At 34.1% G+C, this 17,521-nt stretch overlaps 1 protein-coding gene and 1 long non-coding RNA gene across 10 annotated transcripts in view; one reads left to right on the forward strand and one right to left on the reverse strand.

The window, feature by feature from the left end:
• Nucleotides 1–17,521, forward strand: part of CCSER1 (coiled-coil serine rich protein 1) — a 1,107,668-nt gene that overhangs the window by 697,080 nt on the left and 393,067 nt on the right. The window lies entirely within an intron of this gene.
• Nucleotides 7,973–17,418, reverse strand: LOC116657481. The gene is made up of 3 exons (XR_004312590.1): nt 17,403–17,418; nt 15,682–15,687; nt 7,973–8,437 (listed from the first exon to the last, which is right to left on the reverse strand). It is a non-coding gene; the product is annotated as an uncharacterized LOC116657481 (long non-coding RNA).

Consider the following 17,521-nt stretch of genomic DNA (forward strand, 5'->3'; position numbering starts at 1 on the left):
ACCATCTACTATGTCCCAGACCCTGTAAAAGACACAGGAACAGATGATCAATGTGTAGTAGGTCTCTTCTGAACCAGAACCCACAAATTCAACATTATGAGTCATCCAGAGTTGTGGGAGGAGTGACAATATTCTATAAGGAGAACTTCAAAGTTGACTGGCTTTTAAAGAACTGATGTGAGTGATCCATTTGGTTTCAGTTAATATGTGTGAGCACACACAAATACAGACAGAAATACAACATGTAGAGGTAAGGCATATTTCAAATGGTTATATTTTTCTATAGTATCTTGTAATCGTGAGTACTCTCAAATCAATATATTCAGTCATTTAAACCAGTGCTTCTTGAGGAGTGATCCGCAAAAAGATTATTGCTGATACAAAATAAGTGCAGAAATTTATAACAAAGTGTTTAAAATTTATAATAAATTTATAACGAAGTGTTTACAAACTTCTATAGTAAGTTACATCTGTTGAAACTTACAGAAAAAAAGGAAAGGCTTCCATTATATATATATAGTTATTGTATTTCTATATTTGATTTGTATTGTGTTTTCCTAAACATTGGTCTGTGACAGACTGAAAGGGGAAAAAAATTATTCTTTACCATAGATGATCTAAGAAGCTCTGATTTATTTAAGTTGTAAATAAAGACTCTAATGAGAAACAAATATTTGTCTCTGGCTTATAAACTCTATGAACACCATAATCTTTTGTTTGATAACCCTTGTCAAAATTTGCACAAAGGGTTTTTTTTTAACTCTTAAATATTATATTGTTCGGTGGGATGAGATAATCAACCTTAATCACTCCTAGAAAGAAAATAAATGAGATACTAGACTGATTTCAATTCTGTTACCCCAAATAAGGCTAATATATCCAAATTATGTGAATTGTGCCTTCTATTTCTATTTCTGTTTAGAACATAATGCAAACCTGTAGACACTTAAAAATAGTATTGGTTAGTAATTCTTTTATCTAAATTACTACACAGTCATGTAAGAAAGCTCATGTTAAAAGAGCACATTGTATTTTTATTTTTCAGTGCAACATTTTACAAAGAAATCTGTCATGTTTAACATATGTTTAAAAGTGATCAAAAATTAAGATGAAATGATACCATCTAGTTGTTAGAGCTTTATAAAAATGCCTTTGCAGAAGCATGTGCATTCTAAAGATCTTATAGCCTTGATCAAATAGACATATTTTTCAGAACATGTTTATCTTACATATTTGTATTTTATATGGTGTTCAGCCTGGGAATTAAAAAAATAGAAAGAATAATAGTTTAAGAAACAGTATTCCTCTAGCTGTCCCTTAACTACTCTTAGGGAACTTACAGCTCTTTAAAGTCATCTTCTTATTTCTGAGAGTCTTCTGGGAAAATCTCATCTATGCTTAGAAATACATGTAGCATTTTTCATTTTTCTTTCTTTCATTCATGCTCCGTTTCTTCTCTGGCGTTTTGAGATAATGTTAGGTGCTGAGGCTTCAGAAACCCTGAAAAATCAGGAATTCTTGTTAAGGTGCACATCTGTTTCACTCTGGTTGCTGCCATTATTTTTGCTGCCACTGTGACTGGTGCCAGTAGGATGTCCTGTCAGTACTGGCTGAAGCTATTCTGTGGCAAAGCTGAGCCTCTCTGAAACTTCTCTCCTTTGCGAGAACTAGCACAGCTGTGTGAAGGACAGCAGGGTGCTCTGCAAACATGATTATTACAGCAGAAACAGTACTCTGAACTGAAAAAGAACATTGTTTTCTCTGAACTTTCTGGCATACTGTTGCTGCAATAGACCCTAAACTATACTTTACCCCTGGCAACTCATTGTTTGTATTAAATCAGTTCCTTCCCTTTTTAATTTAACTGCGCATGCGTGGGTGTGAGTGTGTTTGATTTTGATTTTTTGCCTGCTTATTTTTAATTCACAGCTGTTGGCTTTCTAGGAACACCGTGTAGGCTTACTGAGGATACGACTAAGGGAAGAGATACAAACAATCAGAGTAACAAACAGGACAGATTTCTTTGCGGGGGTGGGGTGGAGTGCAATTTAAATGTGCCAAGCTTCTGCTTTGACTTTCAGTGGTCTGCTTGTTACCCTCATGTAAATTGGCCCTGGACACAGTCTGCATCTTAGATTGTTCAAAGATTGGGCAGAATATGTTGTGTAAGTAAGCATTTCTTAGAGCATTGTTTGCTAAACGGGGTGTGCACAAACCTTAAACTTGCGATGCATACATCTAAGGTTATAGGTCGTCATACGTTTTGCCATTGTTCTTTTTTTCTACTTCCCCGTCATTTTCTTTCTGTTGCACATGTCCATTGTTCAGGTGTCCTACAATGATTTCTTCTTACTGAAGAATGGTAAACTAAGCTGAAGTATTTGGCCTCAATGAATTAAAAAAGGAGCTGAAATTGAAAATCATATTTTAAGTCACTTTTTGAAATTATCTTTACTATTTTCTAAGTGTCAGTGAATTTTCAACATTTCATGAAGCGATTTTCTTGCTGTCCTGATAATGTTCATGGTCTGAGGTTCATTATTGCCCTAAATTCACTTTGAAATATGTGATTAGAAACACTTTAAATCATGACGTTTCCAAATCCATGAGAGCATTTTTTTCCCTTTCTGATTAAAAAAAATGAAATCTTTGGTTTTACGTGCACGCAATAGTAGGTTTAACCAATTTGATTATTCTTCAATTAAGCATCACTATGTACTGTTTTAGTCCTTATTCTGTAAGTATTTTCTGCGTTAATAGCTCAGTGTAAAGTTTTTAAAGAGCTATTAAGCAGATTTAAACACTATTGTTTAAAGGAAGAAACCATGTTTTTGCACCCCATTAGCTGAAAGGTGTTAATAAAAGGTATGGCTTAGGCAATAAGAATGAAAACGGGAGGCATTCACTTTGCCAGGAGTGTCCAACGTTGGCTTGAAGCCACTGAGCAAATTATCATTTTGAATTAAATTTAAAATTTTGTAATACTGTCAGTTTTTAAAGCAAAATTATTATTGAAAGATGATTTTCTCTTAGTGTTATCTACAGGAGTATTTAAACAACTGATAGTAGTAATCACCCATGCAAAGCTATGCTAAGATTAGAGGGGACTGCCAGATGAAACAGAGAATGCCTACAGTAAATTTGAATTTCAGATAAACAGTAGATAACTTTTTAGAGTGTGTCCCCAATGTGAATGAGACATTTATTCTAAAAAAAATGTATTACTTACCTGGAATTCAAACTTAACTGGATATCCTCTATTTCTACTTGCTAGACCCATAACCTTGACCTAGGAACCAAGGTAGACAATCACAAAAGTGATGACTAGTGGATCCAGTTACATAGCTTAGTTAATTCTTAATTCCTGTTTTCTTAATAAAGAAAGTTATCTCCAAAATACCATAATAGGTCATGCATATGCAGAAAACATGCATATTGAATTATTTTTTATTCTAATTATCAGTGGATCAGTAAAGACAGCATACAAAAGACTCCTTTGAAGCTAACTGATGAAAGTAAAATGGCTTTTCTGGGGGTTTTATATATATATATATACACACACACACATATATATATATACACATACATATATACACACATACATATATACACACATACATACATATATATATAGTTTGAGGTCCCTTTCCTGCTCACAGCCCCCTTCTTTACCTTGAAGGTGGAATAAACTTATTTAGTAATGTTAATAGCATGTGAGTAGGAGAAAATTTTCTGTGGGGAGCAAAGCTGAGATTAAGCCCTGGCAGGAGTGGTTAACATATATGTCAAAACTATTGAAAAACCAAAATTGTGGCAAAGCAGAAACAAAGGTATCATCAGTGTTGCTTGAATATCTTTTACATTATTCTGCTGAATATATCCTAATATTGTAAATTCTACTCATTCTAGTTAGAATATGAAGAAGGAAAAAAGAAGGGTGAGTAAAGGAAGCTATTTTATGTAACAATTGAGATGCAGGACACTATTGATTTATTAGAAGAAACCCTTTAATTGTAATTGTAGTAACTAACAAAGACATTTGACTTAGATGTTTGTATATCTACAATTTAATAATGATCTTATGTTTTTGTGTTTAAATAATTATTTGCTATGTTTACCAGCATGGAGTGCTTTTCTTCTCCATTAATCAGAAATAAAGTATATTGGCTTTATACTTAGTAGTCCTTAAGGTGGTTACAGTATGGAGTTGATAAGATGGAACTGTAAGTTGTACACACAAGTGTTGCCTTTGAAATAATTGAGTTTAAGGAGGAAACTATTTGTGAGATCAGTACACTTTATTACTGGTGCAAAAATAATCAGAGGACATGTCCTAAAACCACTATACCAGGCATGATTTGCTAACAAAAAATAGAGTATATTTATTATCTGCACACAATGATACATAATATTTACTGAGCATGTCAATAAATAACAGTTGGAACGAAAGGGAGCGTGAATATTAGCAATACAATCTTACTGAGTCACATAATCCTCCACTTATAAACAAAAGTAATCTACTTGTTTATTTGGTGCTTGTTAACAGTTTCCTGATTATTCATGTGTCCAAAAAAAATTAATGCTTGAAGCCCTAAACCTGGTGAATAGAATAAGCATGGCTCCCCATGGATATGAAAAAATTACATTGTTGGCTTGAGGCAGATGCATCTATAACCAGAGGGAATGCTTTTGCATTCACATCACAATGGAGCAGAAACATCATTTAGAAGCTTTAATACATATTAATACTATGTTCAAGATAATTATAAGCTCCAGCAAACAAAAAATAAAGATCCAGGAAAAGAATGAAGTTACTCAGTACTAGAAGCTCTACTAAAGACAGTCATAGTCATATGGTAATCCCATAATTAAGTTTAGTATGTGAACTAGAATAAAATCCTATGTAAATGCACTAGAAATACATTCAAAACAAGATCAGGAAAAGGAATACAGAGTGATGCCCTTCACAGGGTAAAGCAAACGAAAGGACCGTGACTCCACTAGTCATAGTTTTCCTATTTCTTCATTAAATGGATTCGTATTGGTGATCTCATGAAGTAATTATTAGCTTAGAATTTTCTTTGATCTATCTCACTAATTTTAGTATAATAGATGTTATAAAGGTTTTTTTACATAAATACATATGAAAGTGCTGAAGATATTTGTTAAGGAAATGATATACCAGAGGCAAAAATGTTCTCCAAGAGACTTATAAACATTATTTTAAAGTAAGTAAATACTAGATACAGAGATAATTTACCTAGGTACTTTGAGAAACAAGGGGAAAGGGCTCTCTATTGAGTACTTACAACATGTGCTTGTATGTTCTAAGACCCTTGTAGCAATCATCTGAGTTTTTGCACCCATTTTCGAAACAGGTGTGTAGCCTTAAAAAGAATACATGACTCGTCCAAAGTCGCAGAACTTATCATGATAAAAGGCAGGCTTAGAACCTCCCAACCTACTACTTAATATTTGTACAACTTATGTAAGATACTTGATCTGTTTGCCTCAGTTTCCTATTCTATAAAATAAAGATAATGACCTGTACAATGGGTTATTGTAATAAGTAAATCAATTAATAAACATAAAGCACTTAGAACTGTAGTAGCACATATTAAACTCTATTTGTATTTAAGTGTGCAGGTCTCTAGCTCCATGTTTGTTTCACTGCAGCATAGGAAAACTGGACATTTAATTTACTTGGCTAACAATGTGCAAACATTTATAGCACTAAGATAATATTGCTTTATATAGATGCATTCATTGCCTGCTTCAAGATTGACTATATTCCTGCACTTAATATTTCTTGGCTATTAACTTCATCAATTGAAAAATAGTAAATACACAAATCATAACTTGTATATTAATTATCATATTGCTGCCTGGTTTTTTAAATGCTAAATATGTTAGTCAGTGTACTAAGCATCATGCAGGAGAACACACAGAAAATGACAAGTGGGTAATTAAGGTCTATGAATTTTTAAAAAGCCAGAAAGCTACACTATTGATATATGAAGAGAATCCAAAGAAATAATTTCAAATAATAATCTCAATTCTAATTGAACATTTGGCAGTAATGCAAATGCACTGCACCTACTCCATCCAGTACAGGAGCCACCAGCCCTATACAGATCCTGAGTGCCTGAAACATGGATATTGTAACTGAGGGCCTGCATTTTGTATCTGGTTGTATTTTAACTTAAGTTGAAATAACTACCTGTGGCAGTTGGACAGCACAGCTCTAGACAAACGCAAGAGAGAGTCAATGCTGCTTGTGGGTTGAGAGAGCCGTGGAGGCAGGACTCATGAGGTGGGTCCCTGCTCATTCATTTCTGTAGGAAGGAAGTGATCTTCTGAGCCTAGGAAGGAAAAGGGGTTAGCAGGGCGGTAAACGAAAACCAAAGTAGGAGGAGTTTGCAGAAGTCTCAAACTAATAGTCCTTGATCCATACTGGGGATGAGAAAAAAGTTTCTAAAATTTACATAAAAACCTCAACTTTCAGCTTCTTAAAAAAAAGAAATATATGGCGCAAATTAATTAACCTCTCCGAGGCATATTTTCTTCATCTGTGAAATGTAAAAGCTGGATGAAAAGACATCATTTCATCCTGAAAGTGTACTTTATGACTACTCATTATTCTGTTAGATGTTTCTGGTTTTATTCTATCTGCCTAGCACAGTTTTTTATAACAATTGTCTAATAACTCCCAGGTCACACCTTCTGTCCTCAGAAAGTTCAGTTGCAGACTATTGACTAGCCAGCCATCTCATAAATGTTTGTCTTTGCTTATGGGGAAAAGGAGTGTGTTTCTGCTCAGAAAAGTAAAGGTGCAGATTTCTCTCACTGTGGTTCATTATTGTAATCTTCATTTAGAGACACTATACAAAATAAGTTGGACTATTACACATGACACTGCCTGGATGAGCTGACTTTGTCATAAAATATGTAATTAATTTTTCAAACAACTGTTTACAACCCTAAGCTGTACAAGTATATTAGGTTATCTTGGAATAAATTTTCCCTTTGATACGGTGTCACAGAACACTATTTGTCCTACATGGAAGAGCACTTTATCCTTCAACAGTAGTCTATGTACTGGATCTGCTGCAGTACCAGAAGACATGAGTTTGACAAATATTTAGGTAATAGATGGATTTTATTTTCACGATGTTTATTCCTTCTAGTTATTGATTCATAACAAAGATTTGCAAATGCTTATTCAGAAAGAGCTCCCTGGAATTTAGAAATAATGCTTGAGTAATGCATAGTAAATTGAAAACCTCTTATATAAAAAATGCCTAAGTTTCATGTTGTTTGGTTTGACTATATTTTTCTGTGAGGTATTTTAAAATCTAGAGTTGTCAGTCTTTTTTTGACTTCTCTGTTTTGGATCATTTCAGCCCTCTTTTTTTTTTTTTTTTTTTTTTTTTTAAGATTACTTGGTTTACTGAGAATTAGTTCTTCTTTGAAGTTACATGAATTCTGTAAGGCTTTCAAATACCACAGATTGTTTATAGCATTATTTTTAAATAATCACATTTTAAAAAGATACATTTTGGTAATATATAGTATCAGGTAAATGAATCATTAAAACATACAAATCTATGCTGTAAAAATTTGTTACCACAAATTCAACCTTGTGTCACATAGATCTTTTTTTCCTAGTGTTATTTAATCTTGATAAATGTTGTATTCCAAGTAACACATTATTTCTGAACCATAAGTACTTCAGCTGTTAAGTCCTTTTGTCACCTCAGTCAGTTCTGACTTCATAGTCCTACATTTATACATTATACTTTGGAACAGTGTTATAAAGCAATTGTCTAGCAATAGAAAAAAGTGTGTGCCACCTTTGTGTAGCTCCTTATCTTGTTTTTATTTGTATTTGTATTTCATTAAATCCCTTGTATTTCATTAAATCCCTAGTCTTCATTTATATTATTTACATGTTATAAACTTGTTCAAAAACTTTGTTTTGTAAATTAATATCTTAATGTGCATTTCAAGTTTGATATCTGTTTAGGAGAGACAATGCTAGAATAATATCTGACCCTGCTATTGTCTATAATTCTAGAATAAGGAATTCAAGGAAAATTAAGGCATCATTTTTACTCTCAATAACAGTCTAGGGGAGACTAAGAAAACAGAGTGACAACTAAGAAGAGGAGAAAAAGAAAACTAAACACACTGTGGTGTTATATAAGACAGCACAAGCCACGCAAAAACACCAGTAGGGGGCGGGGGGGAAAAAAGGAAAGATCCATGTTGCTTTCGAAAGGCAGGAAAGGAAGGAAGGCAAGTGGCATTGATGTCAGATTTTGGGTAACAAGTAGTATTTTGATAAGAAAGGGACAGAGACCAAGAGGGTAGGTTAGAGTTAACTTTTAGTTGTTTTATGTTACAGCTGGATTTGATTGCAGGAACTAGCAAGATACTGAAGATTGTTAATTTACAGGAACATGGATAATGTTAACTGTTACAAAGAATATAGCTCTCAGACTTGAGGATACTGCAGATTTACCTGAAGGCACTTAAAAATACAGATTACTTGGTCTCACCAAGTATTTCTGATGCAATAAACTTGATTGGGGCATCAGAATTTACCTTTCTAGTTAGTTCCCCAGATTGTGCTGACACAGGTGGCTTGGGAGCACCCTTGGGGAACCACTGATCAAGAGTAAAACTTTTCCCTAAGTGGTTCCCTGCAGCCTCCCAGGTTAAGGAATAAAAAAAAAACTGAATAGTTTTTTATTAGCAGCTAACTTGTAATACATATTGAAGCTCTTTGAGAGACAAACAGTCTCTAGAAGAAAATACATGCAAATACACAAAATTAAAACTTCAGCTCAGTAAACAGTAGTAACTAGAGTAAGATGCTGGAAACTCTAATGCTGTTATACCTGTATGAGTTAGAGCTCTGGCAGGAGATAGAATTCATGCAGATGGTTCAAATAAGAAGTGTTTAATGAAGAGACAGTTTTACTGAGTCCAAATTTGTTACGGTTGCCACATGACAGGCCAGTAAATCAAGAGAAAAGGTTTTGGGACAAGGAATAATGACTTTATTCTGAAAGCCAGCAGACCAAAAAGATGGAAGACTAATGCCCTAGAGAACCACTTTACCTAAGTCAGATTTCAGGCTCCATATATATTAATAAGGGGAAGAAGTGTGGTTGGTTGTTGAAAACTTCTTGGTGTCTGAATCCTTTGTTCTTGCAGCTGTCCACATAGGTCAGGTGATGATGCTCCTATAAGCCTCCAACAAGACAAATGTTATTCTCTATTCTGCAAAAATGTTTCTCTATATTAATGGGAAAATGTTATATCCTTAATGGTGAGAGCCTTGAGAATGGGCTATCCAGTATATTTCAGTCTATAAACAACATTCTTTTGTAGAAGGTGCAGAACCAGCATGACTAAGCAAGGCAACAAAGCACAAGGTTAGAACTAAAGGAACAAATTTAATTTGGAGTCAGATTCAATCTTCCCTATTATAATAGCTGTAGAAATATTGACACAGTTGAGGCAGTTGGGAGCCAATGCCACCCCAGGTGCCCAGGTGGCAAGGGGAAAGTTAAGATAGTTACCAGAGTCCATGAGGAGCTGGAACCATGATGCAGAGGCTGGTCCCTGGAAAGCTTTGGAGTTTTCTTAGAAGCATACAGCTATTATCAGAAGTACTGAAGCAGAAAAAGAGTTAGAAATGCCCCAGACCTCTCTCCCTTGGTACTCCAGTCTCCTGTTGCTACCTCCTTTTGGTTGAAATTAACTTGAAGCCAGTTTGTGAGGTATCCTTGGGGGGAGGCAGCCAGTGTGATCAATATCCAAAACACAGATAAGTTCTGAGAAGGCTGGAGATTATAAGTGAGGGACCTGGTTCTACTTTTTTCCCTTGTGTTAATGTAAGTCCTGCTCCCAGTTCTATTTTATGCCTTTGTATTTGGGTGGCAATAGGCTGAGCATGGAGCAGCATAGAGGTGAGATGAACAGTCTACATGCTAACTTACTAGGGACTCACAAGTGTTTTTGGACCTGCTTTATCAATTAGATGGGAATTAAAATACTCCTACTACAGCAAAACCTTAAGCAGAAACAGTCATAACTCAGAAATGCTGTTAAAAGCCTGTTGTTTGCTCTGCGTATAAGGAGATAAATATCCAAGCTTCAGAGGGATGATTTGCTCTTTCTTTAAGTCCCTGAGCCTGTTGTATAAACACCAAGAAGGCTTTAAGAACTTAGTTGTCCCTCCATCAAAGATGAAACACCTTTTAGAACTGGTTTAAATACCTGCAGGTAGTCTGATGTGATAAATACCAGCACTATTTTCTAATTCTCAGTTGTAAACAAGAGATTGCCTTTATTGTCTCAATTATTTTAGGATCCCTTCCTATAGTCTCTCCAGAATTCCTAAAGCAAGAGCAGAGGCAGAATTCATTGCCTGCTGATAGCAATAAGACAATACTTGACATTCAGGATGATAGAAGGATCCCAATTGTCTTCTTAGCCTTAAGTCCTTTGACTTTTCTAAATGCATCCTAAGTATAAAGCAAAGTAAGCAAATCATTTTTCACCATAAATGCCACATGTTTAACTCATTCTGCATTTTTGCTCATGTAATTGATTTTGCTGAAACCATCTTTTCTTATTCTGTGTCTGCTTGTTAAAATATGTAAAGTTTCATCTCAAATACTTATCTTTCCATGAATCCTTCTTTGATTCTTGCAGCAGGAAACTTGAATACCCAGAGTGTCATGTGTTACTTTTAAACACTGTTATCTTCCTTTATATTATAGTTAAAAATAACTAAACATTTCGTACCCTCAATTTGAAGCACGTTTTACCATTTGCTGCTGTGATTTATGGAGAAATACTTGTATGGGCCTTGAACTGGGAACATCTAAATAGTTTAGTTTCTTTAAGTTACTTAATTTAGGGTCAATGTATCGCTCTAGTTTCATCTGAAAAATGATTACTATATAATTTACCTCAAAGTGTGACAATGAGGCTCAAATGACCCTTAATTGATGATGAAAATAAGCAAATACAAGAGTAGACTATAAATGTTAGTTCATTTACTTATTTTTAGTGTCTTTTACATGGTTGGAAACCAGAAAGTTTGTATTAAGTTGAATGAAATTGGAAGTTCACAGAACACTATACTGGAGTTAAAAATCCTTAAGTATCCTGAATGAATAAAGAGAAAGTGAGGGAAAAATATCTTGACAGTTTCTTCATGATTACAAAGCCAGAGCAAAACATACACATGTGTACATGCATATAAACATGTATGTGAGGCTTGTTTTGAAAAAGATTTTAAAACATTTTAGAAAGGTGTATAAGAAATATCAAGGTGTAGCAACAGGATAGTAAGATGGAAGAGGTGAGGGACTGATGTCAAAAGTAAAATCGGGGTTGGAAAGGGAGATAAAATTCCTATTCGTTTACTTCACTTGCTGAAATTAAGCTAGAAGATTAGTTCTCAACATTCTAGAACCTGAAACAAAGTTTTATTTTAGCCATAGGACTCCTCAAAATATTATGAGAGTCAAACAGAAGGGGGTAAAAAAAAAAAAAAGATGAATTGGTCAGGAAAAGCACAACTATTGCTGGAGCTGAGTTCAAAGAAAGAATTCATCCTTTAGCCTCTTTAAGATAATATATCTTAATGTGGTGAACAGTGACATTCTTAGAGTAAATATGCCATGCACAGGGGTATTTCCCTGTATCACAGTGGAGGGCACCACGCCAGAGCATAGTTCTCTAAGCCTACCCCACAGAGAGTCATTGTCATTGACATATGTGATTTTTCTCAGGGTGACAGTCAAAAGATGCAGTTTAATATACCCAAGAAAAAGGAACTGTATTTTTCAGAAAAGCCACCATAGGTTTTGTTGCTCTAAACTGAGCTCTTGATTACTCCTGTCAAGTGGTTAATGTGATGGCAAGTCTCCTCTTTCTGATCTAAGCCTTTTGATTTAACAGTCAGGCAGGCAGGGGCTACAATTGATAGATTCTGATAGGTGCCTAAATTAAAGGCCATTAAGTGGGCAAGTTGATCTCAATACAGGTAAAGGAGGAATTCCATAAATATCTGAAAATTAACCTCAAACTGTTTACAGTATTCTGTTGTGTGAGATTGTGGGAGGGAGGGGACTATTCGGTATTTTATTTACACATTTCCTACTTTTAAAGATTTTTACAGTATGATATATTGCTTTAATATTAAAAAATATTTTAGAACCCTACAGCAAATCAAAACTAAAAGTAAAGTAGTAAGTGATTCTGGGTTCTCTATGCAACCAGCTTAAAGTCTGATTGAGGGCTTCATCTTCTCAGCCTTAAATCAGTGGTTCCTAAACTGGTGATCACAACTCACAGATAGAATGCCAGAAATAGTTATTTAATGATAAATATATTTTGGAAATGCAACCTTTATGTCATCCTCTTGGTGATTCAAAATACACATGACTGCATTAAACCTTTGAAGTCTTGCATTAAAGAATTATTTTGGACTTTGTTTAACTACAGGGGTTGGAAGTGGACAGGCACCCCTTCTGTGGGGCACCTGAAAATATGTGTGTGTGTGAAATGGATGTTTGGTTGTCACAGAATTGGAACATGACCGATACTTAGTGAGCTGGAACCAGGGATGGTATGAATGCTGTAATACATAAGACCATTTCACAAGACAAAGATATCAAAGTGCTTAAAATACCAAAAGTTTCCTCATTGAGAACTACTTTTAACAAACTTACTTGACATGCAGCAGTCTTATTACATAATGTAGAATGGTGAATATGCTGAAATTTATATTTTAGTGTAAAGCCATAGATTCCATTGTACACTTCCCTTCTTGACCGTCCATATGGTTGTCTTAAAGACATCTCAAAGTTAATGTGTCTAAAAAAGAACAGATTTCTACTTCCCACCAAAATATCCACTTCTCCAAATCAGAATATTTGTTACCTTGGTAAATGAAACTATCAGCCATTCATTTGTTCAAGACGGAAACCACAAGGCTACTTTTTTTTTTTTTTTTTTTTTTTTTTTAGCATCGTATAGTTTCTTGAGTCCATTCTACCTGCACAGTATATTTTGACTCTATTTTTAAAACCATGAAAGGTAGAAACCTGAAGTGAGGGTATAATATCAAATGTAAAACCAGAAATACTAAGATTTTTTTACTTTAGGGAAGGAGGAAAAATTAGAATAGAAATGAAAAAATAAGTTACGGAAATGGAGCCCTGAATTTAGATTTAGAGAGTGAACTAAAGTTAGGGATTAAACAGTTGACTGAAATACTAGAATAGCCAGTCAACTGGTGGTGTCTCTGCATCCGCTTTCCAACTCATTCCCAACCTCTCTCCCCTCCCCTCCCCTCTCCCTATCCCACCTCCCCTCCCCACCCACCCACACACACCTCCACATGCACTCCTTTGTTCAGAGCCAGCCTACTGGCCTCATCTGTGATCTCAGATTTGGGATTGTCTCTGGTAAGCAAGAGTCATCAGAGAAGTCTTTCCCCTACCCTGTTCTGCTAAGAAATTTCAGATGTAGCTGGAGCAAACTAAACTTTTGGGACTAAAGGAAAAAGCCACCTATCTGTTGTTGCTGTTATTTATTATTGATTGTGCTGAAATTTCACCATCGTTTTAACATCAATCTTTTTCTTAATCAATTACTTTGTTTTATATTCTCACTTGTCTCTCTTCTTTTCTGCTTTCCAATTTCCTTTTTTATTTTTAACCTGTTTTAACACTTCTGTGATTCTTTGCTGTATATCCTATGAAATGATAGGAAAGAGGACTCTTGGTGCAAGATTTGTGTGCATATGTTTAAATGCGTATATTTGTAAATACTTTAATCTTTATTTAAAAAATTATACTTGATGGAAATAAAAGTTACCATTTTCCCAAGTTTACTGAGATATAATTGACATATAATGTTGTGTAATCTTAAGGTTTATAGCGTTTTGCTTTGATACATTTGTATGTTGCAGAATAACCACCACCATAGTATTACTTAACACTTCCATCCCATCCCACAAACACCATTTCTTTTCTGTGGTGATACATAAAAGATCTACTCTCTTAGAAACTTTCAAGTATGAAATACAGCATTGTTATCTATAATCACCATGCTCTACTTTAGCTTCCCAGAACTTGTTGATCTTATAACTGTATGTACCTCTTAACTAATATCTTTCTATTTCCCCCACCTCCCAAACCCTGGTAACCACCATTCTACTGTCTCTCAGTTTGCTTTTTCAGATTCTAGATATAAGTGATATTGTACAATATTTATTAAAAGTTACCATTTTAATTTAATAAATTATTACCAAATACCAATGTTTAATGAAAAAAATGGAAATTTTAGAATGTTATTTTTACAATGAATCATTTTTGTAAAATATGTATACATATACAACAGCCATATCTCTGGAGAATAAAAATAGGAAAAAATTATTTTCTCTTAAACCTTCTGTAGACATAGCATATTTACAAAGAGCATATTACTTGTGTAATAAGGAAAATAGTTATATTTCAGTGCTTCAGTTCTTTACATAGGACCTGACAGCTGTATCATGGAGATAATGTCAGTTGAAAGGTTCTCTGTCCATAGGAGGTTTTTCAGCTGGGCTCTAAGAGGTCCAGCTGCAAGTATTGACACAAGGAGAATTCATTGCCCCATGTGCACGAGCAGTACAGATTGTCCTTGTTTAATGTCTGAAGTTTATTGCTGCTGTAATAAATTTTCATTACACTTCATTTACAGTAAAGAAATATATAGTAAAGAAATGAAACATTTCTCATTTGAATCCTCTATAAATGAAAGATGACATACTATTTCCTGAGGTACTTGTAAAGAATGTATAATGAAAGGAGACCATGTTTTAAGTGGGAGGTTCAAAACAGTAGCTAATGGTCCTTAGCCAAGACTATAAGTATGCAATTAGCAGAAGGTTAACCAAGTACAAAGGAAAGCCAATAAACAAAAAATCAACTCGTGAATAGAGTAAAATTCTTTAAAATATATTTTTGATTCTGTATGTAGTTGGAATAATGTAGTCTCATTAAGTGGGATAAAAAAGAACAATACTATAAACTACAATTAATTATAATGAAATAAAGATGATCATGTATCCTTGTCTTGATTTTCCAATCCAAGTATTTATTTTAATCATGGTTTTACTGTTGCTTTGGTTAGCACATTGTTGGATTATCAAGCATAAAATAAGAGAAATTCATTCTTGCATACTCTCCTGCTTTTCATCCTAAGTTTATTATATAGATTCTCTTTTATCCCTCTTTGTTAAAATAACACTGCGAAATGAAAATGTAGATGACCTGAAAGTAATGTTTCATTAAGAGAGTGAAGGGAAAGATGTGATATATATATCTTTCTGTGGTCAGGAAGAGGATAGTGAGACCAAAAGTGATGCTAACCAATACGCAACTTGAAACATTAGGTTGATTAATCAGTGAACCTTAAACAGACTAATTTTAGGAACACCTGTAACTTTAAAAATGATAACTTCTTAGTTTCACATAGAATCCTTTCCATATTATTTAAGCAGAAAATAGGATCCAGTTCCATGAAAAATTTTACTAGTATATCACATTCTGTTTTTTCTTGTGTTTTCTGGACATCTCTCCAATATCAGCACGTTAAGCCTACCTCATTCTTTCTAGTAGCTATGTAATAGCTCATTATGTAGAAATGGTAAAGTTATATTTTTTGTTCCATTCTTGGAAATTTAGGATATTTCCTTTTAGTCACTGTTTTTTTTAAATGGCATAAAATGTGTATTTGTGCATATATAAGTATACACATACACACAAATATATATATGTACTGTATATATATAAATGTGTACATATATACTTGATTAATTGTATCTGTCAAGAAGATTCTTGAACATAGAATGGTAATGTATGTATGTATATAGTATGCATATATGTATGTGTGATATATAATATGCATATATGCATATATATGCATATATACAAATACATCGGAACTTATATCTATAAGGACAGTTATTAAAAGTAGAATTACTGTACTGAAGGGTATGCATACTTTAAAATTTAGAAATATTTACATGGTCAAATTACTTTGTCTTGTTTGTTTGTTGTCATGCATACAAAAAAGCTTGCTTCACTCCAAGATTAAACTAAATGGAACAAAAAAACTCCAGTTTTGTTCTAGTAATTTATAGCTTCAACTTTCATGTTTGATTTTTGGTGCAGCTTGAATTTGCTGCGGAGAAAGGAATGAGAGGAATACAAATTCACAGTGAGAAAGTGAAAGCTTGCTCATGGTCATGGGTCTGCAGATATCTAGGATGATGGTGGACATAGACGGTGTGTGAGAATAAGAGTGCAAAGACCATATTTTAAAAAGAATAACATGAAAACTTCTCATGTTTTAGATATTTCAGTTGGTCATTTATTTTTCCCTTTAATCAAAAGAGAATATTTTTTAGTTACTGATTTTGATGCATAACTAATACATTGTCTTAGTATACTAATATATATAGTATACTAATAGTCAAACAATAGTTTTCAGTGGAGTCAACAGAGCTGGTGATTTGACTCAACAGAAAGCACACCAGCACAGCACATTCTGGACTGAGTGTGTGTTGTGGGGAAGGATTTAATCCAAAAGCATCTCTAAGATATTAACAGAGTCTAGAATTCAAAGAAGGGAAAGGCATCCTAAGGGGCCCAGAGGGTAATAAATAGTGTTTGAAACAGAAAAGATGTGATTCAGGCTGGGTTGGGTCTCAGTGGTGTGATGTTTAGAGGCAGAGACCTGATATGGTAGTCAAGTAGAATGAAAAAGCACAGTTTTTGGAACAGAAGACAAAACATATATTCAGGAAAAACTGACATACCTTATTAGGAGATACAGAGCATTCATAGAAGGATATAACATTAGGAACCCAGGATGGAGCCTGATTCATGAGAACTTTCACTGCTACTTTTGTACTTTCTGATGGGAAACTTCTAAAGTTATTTTAGTAGGCAAGAGACATGCTTTAAAATATTATTTGGAAGAATTTTGTGTGGCATCAGAGTATCAAAGGGACTAGGGGACAGGGATCAGGAAAGAAAAGGAATGTTGCAGAATTCTGTTTTTCTGTGGTATAATTAATCTACGCTCTGGGTACAAGGCTCTCATCTATCTCTACCTTAGAAAGTTTTCATGTTTATCATTTGAATTTCATTTAAAGAGTTGCTTGATCCTTTGTGTTCTACACATTATTTATTTTGGTCATTGACAACTCCACCGCCTTAGAGATGGTAAATTATGTGGGAAATTGTTGTTCTATATTCCTCTATATTTATAATTTTTTAAACTATCAGTGTTTTGCAGATTACATTGAAGAAAGAAACTCCAAAAAAAAGTTTTCTTCATGTCTAATACTTAGTGCAAACTCTGGAATAGACATGCATCACTTGGAGATAATTAAAAGCAAAGAATCCCCATGACTTTGTGCAATAGATCCCCAGAT

This window comes from Camelus ferus, chromosome 2 (assembly GCF_009834535.1).
Source record: "Camelus ferus isolate YT-003-E chromosome 2, BCGSAC_Cfer_1.0, whole genome shotgun sequence".
NCBI classification, from domain to species: Eukaryota; Metazoa; Chordata; class Mammalia; order Artiodactyla; family Camelidae; genus Camelus; species Camelus ferus.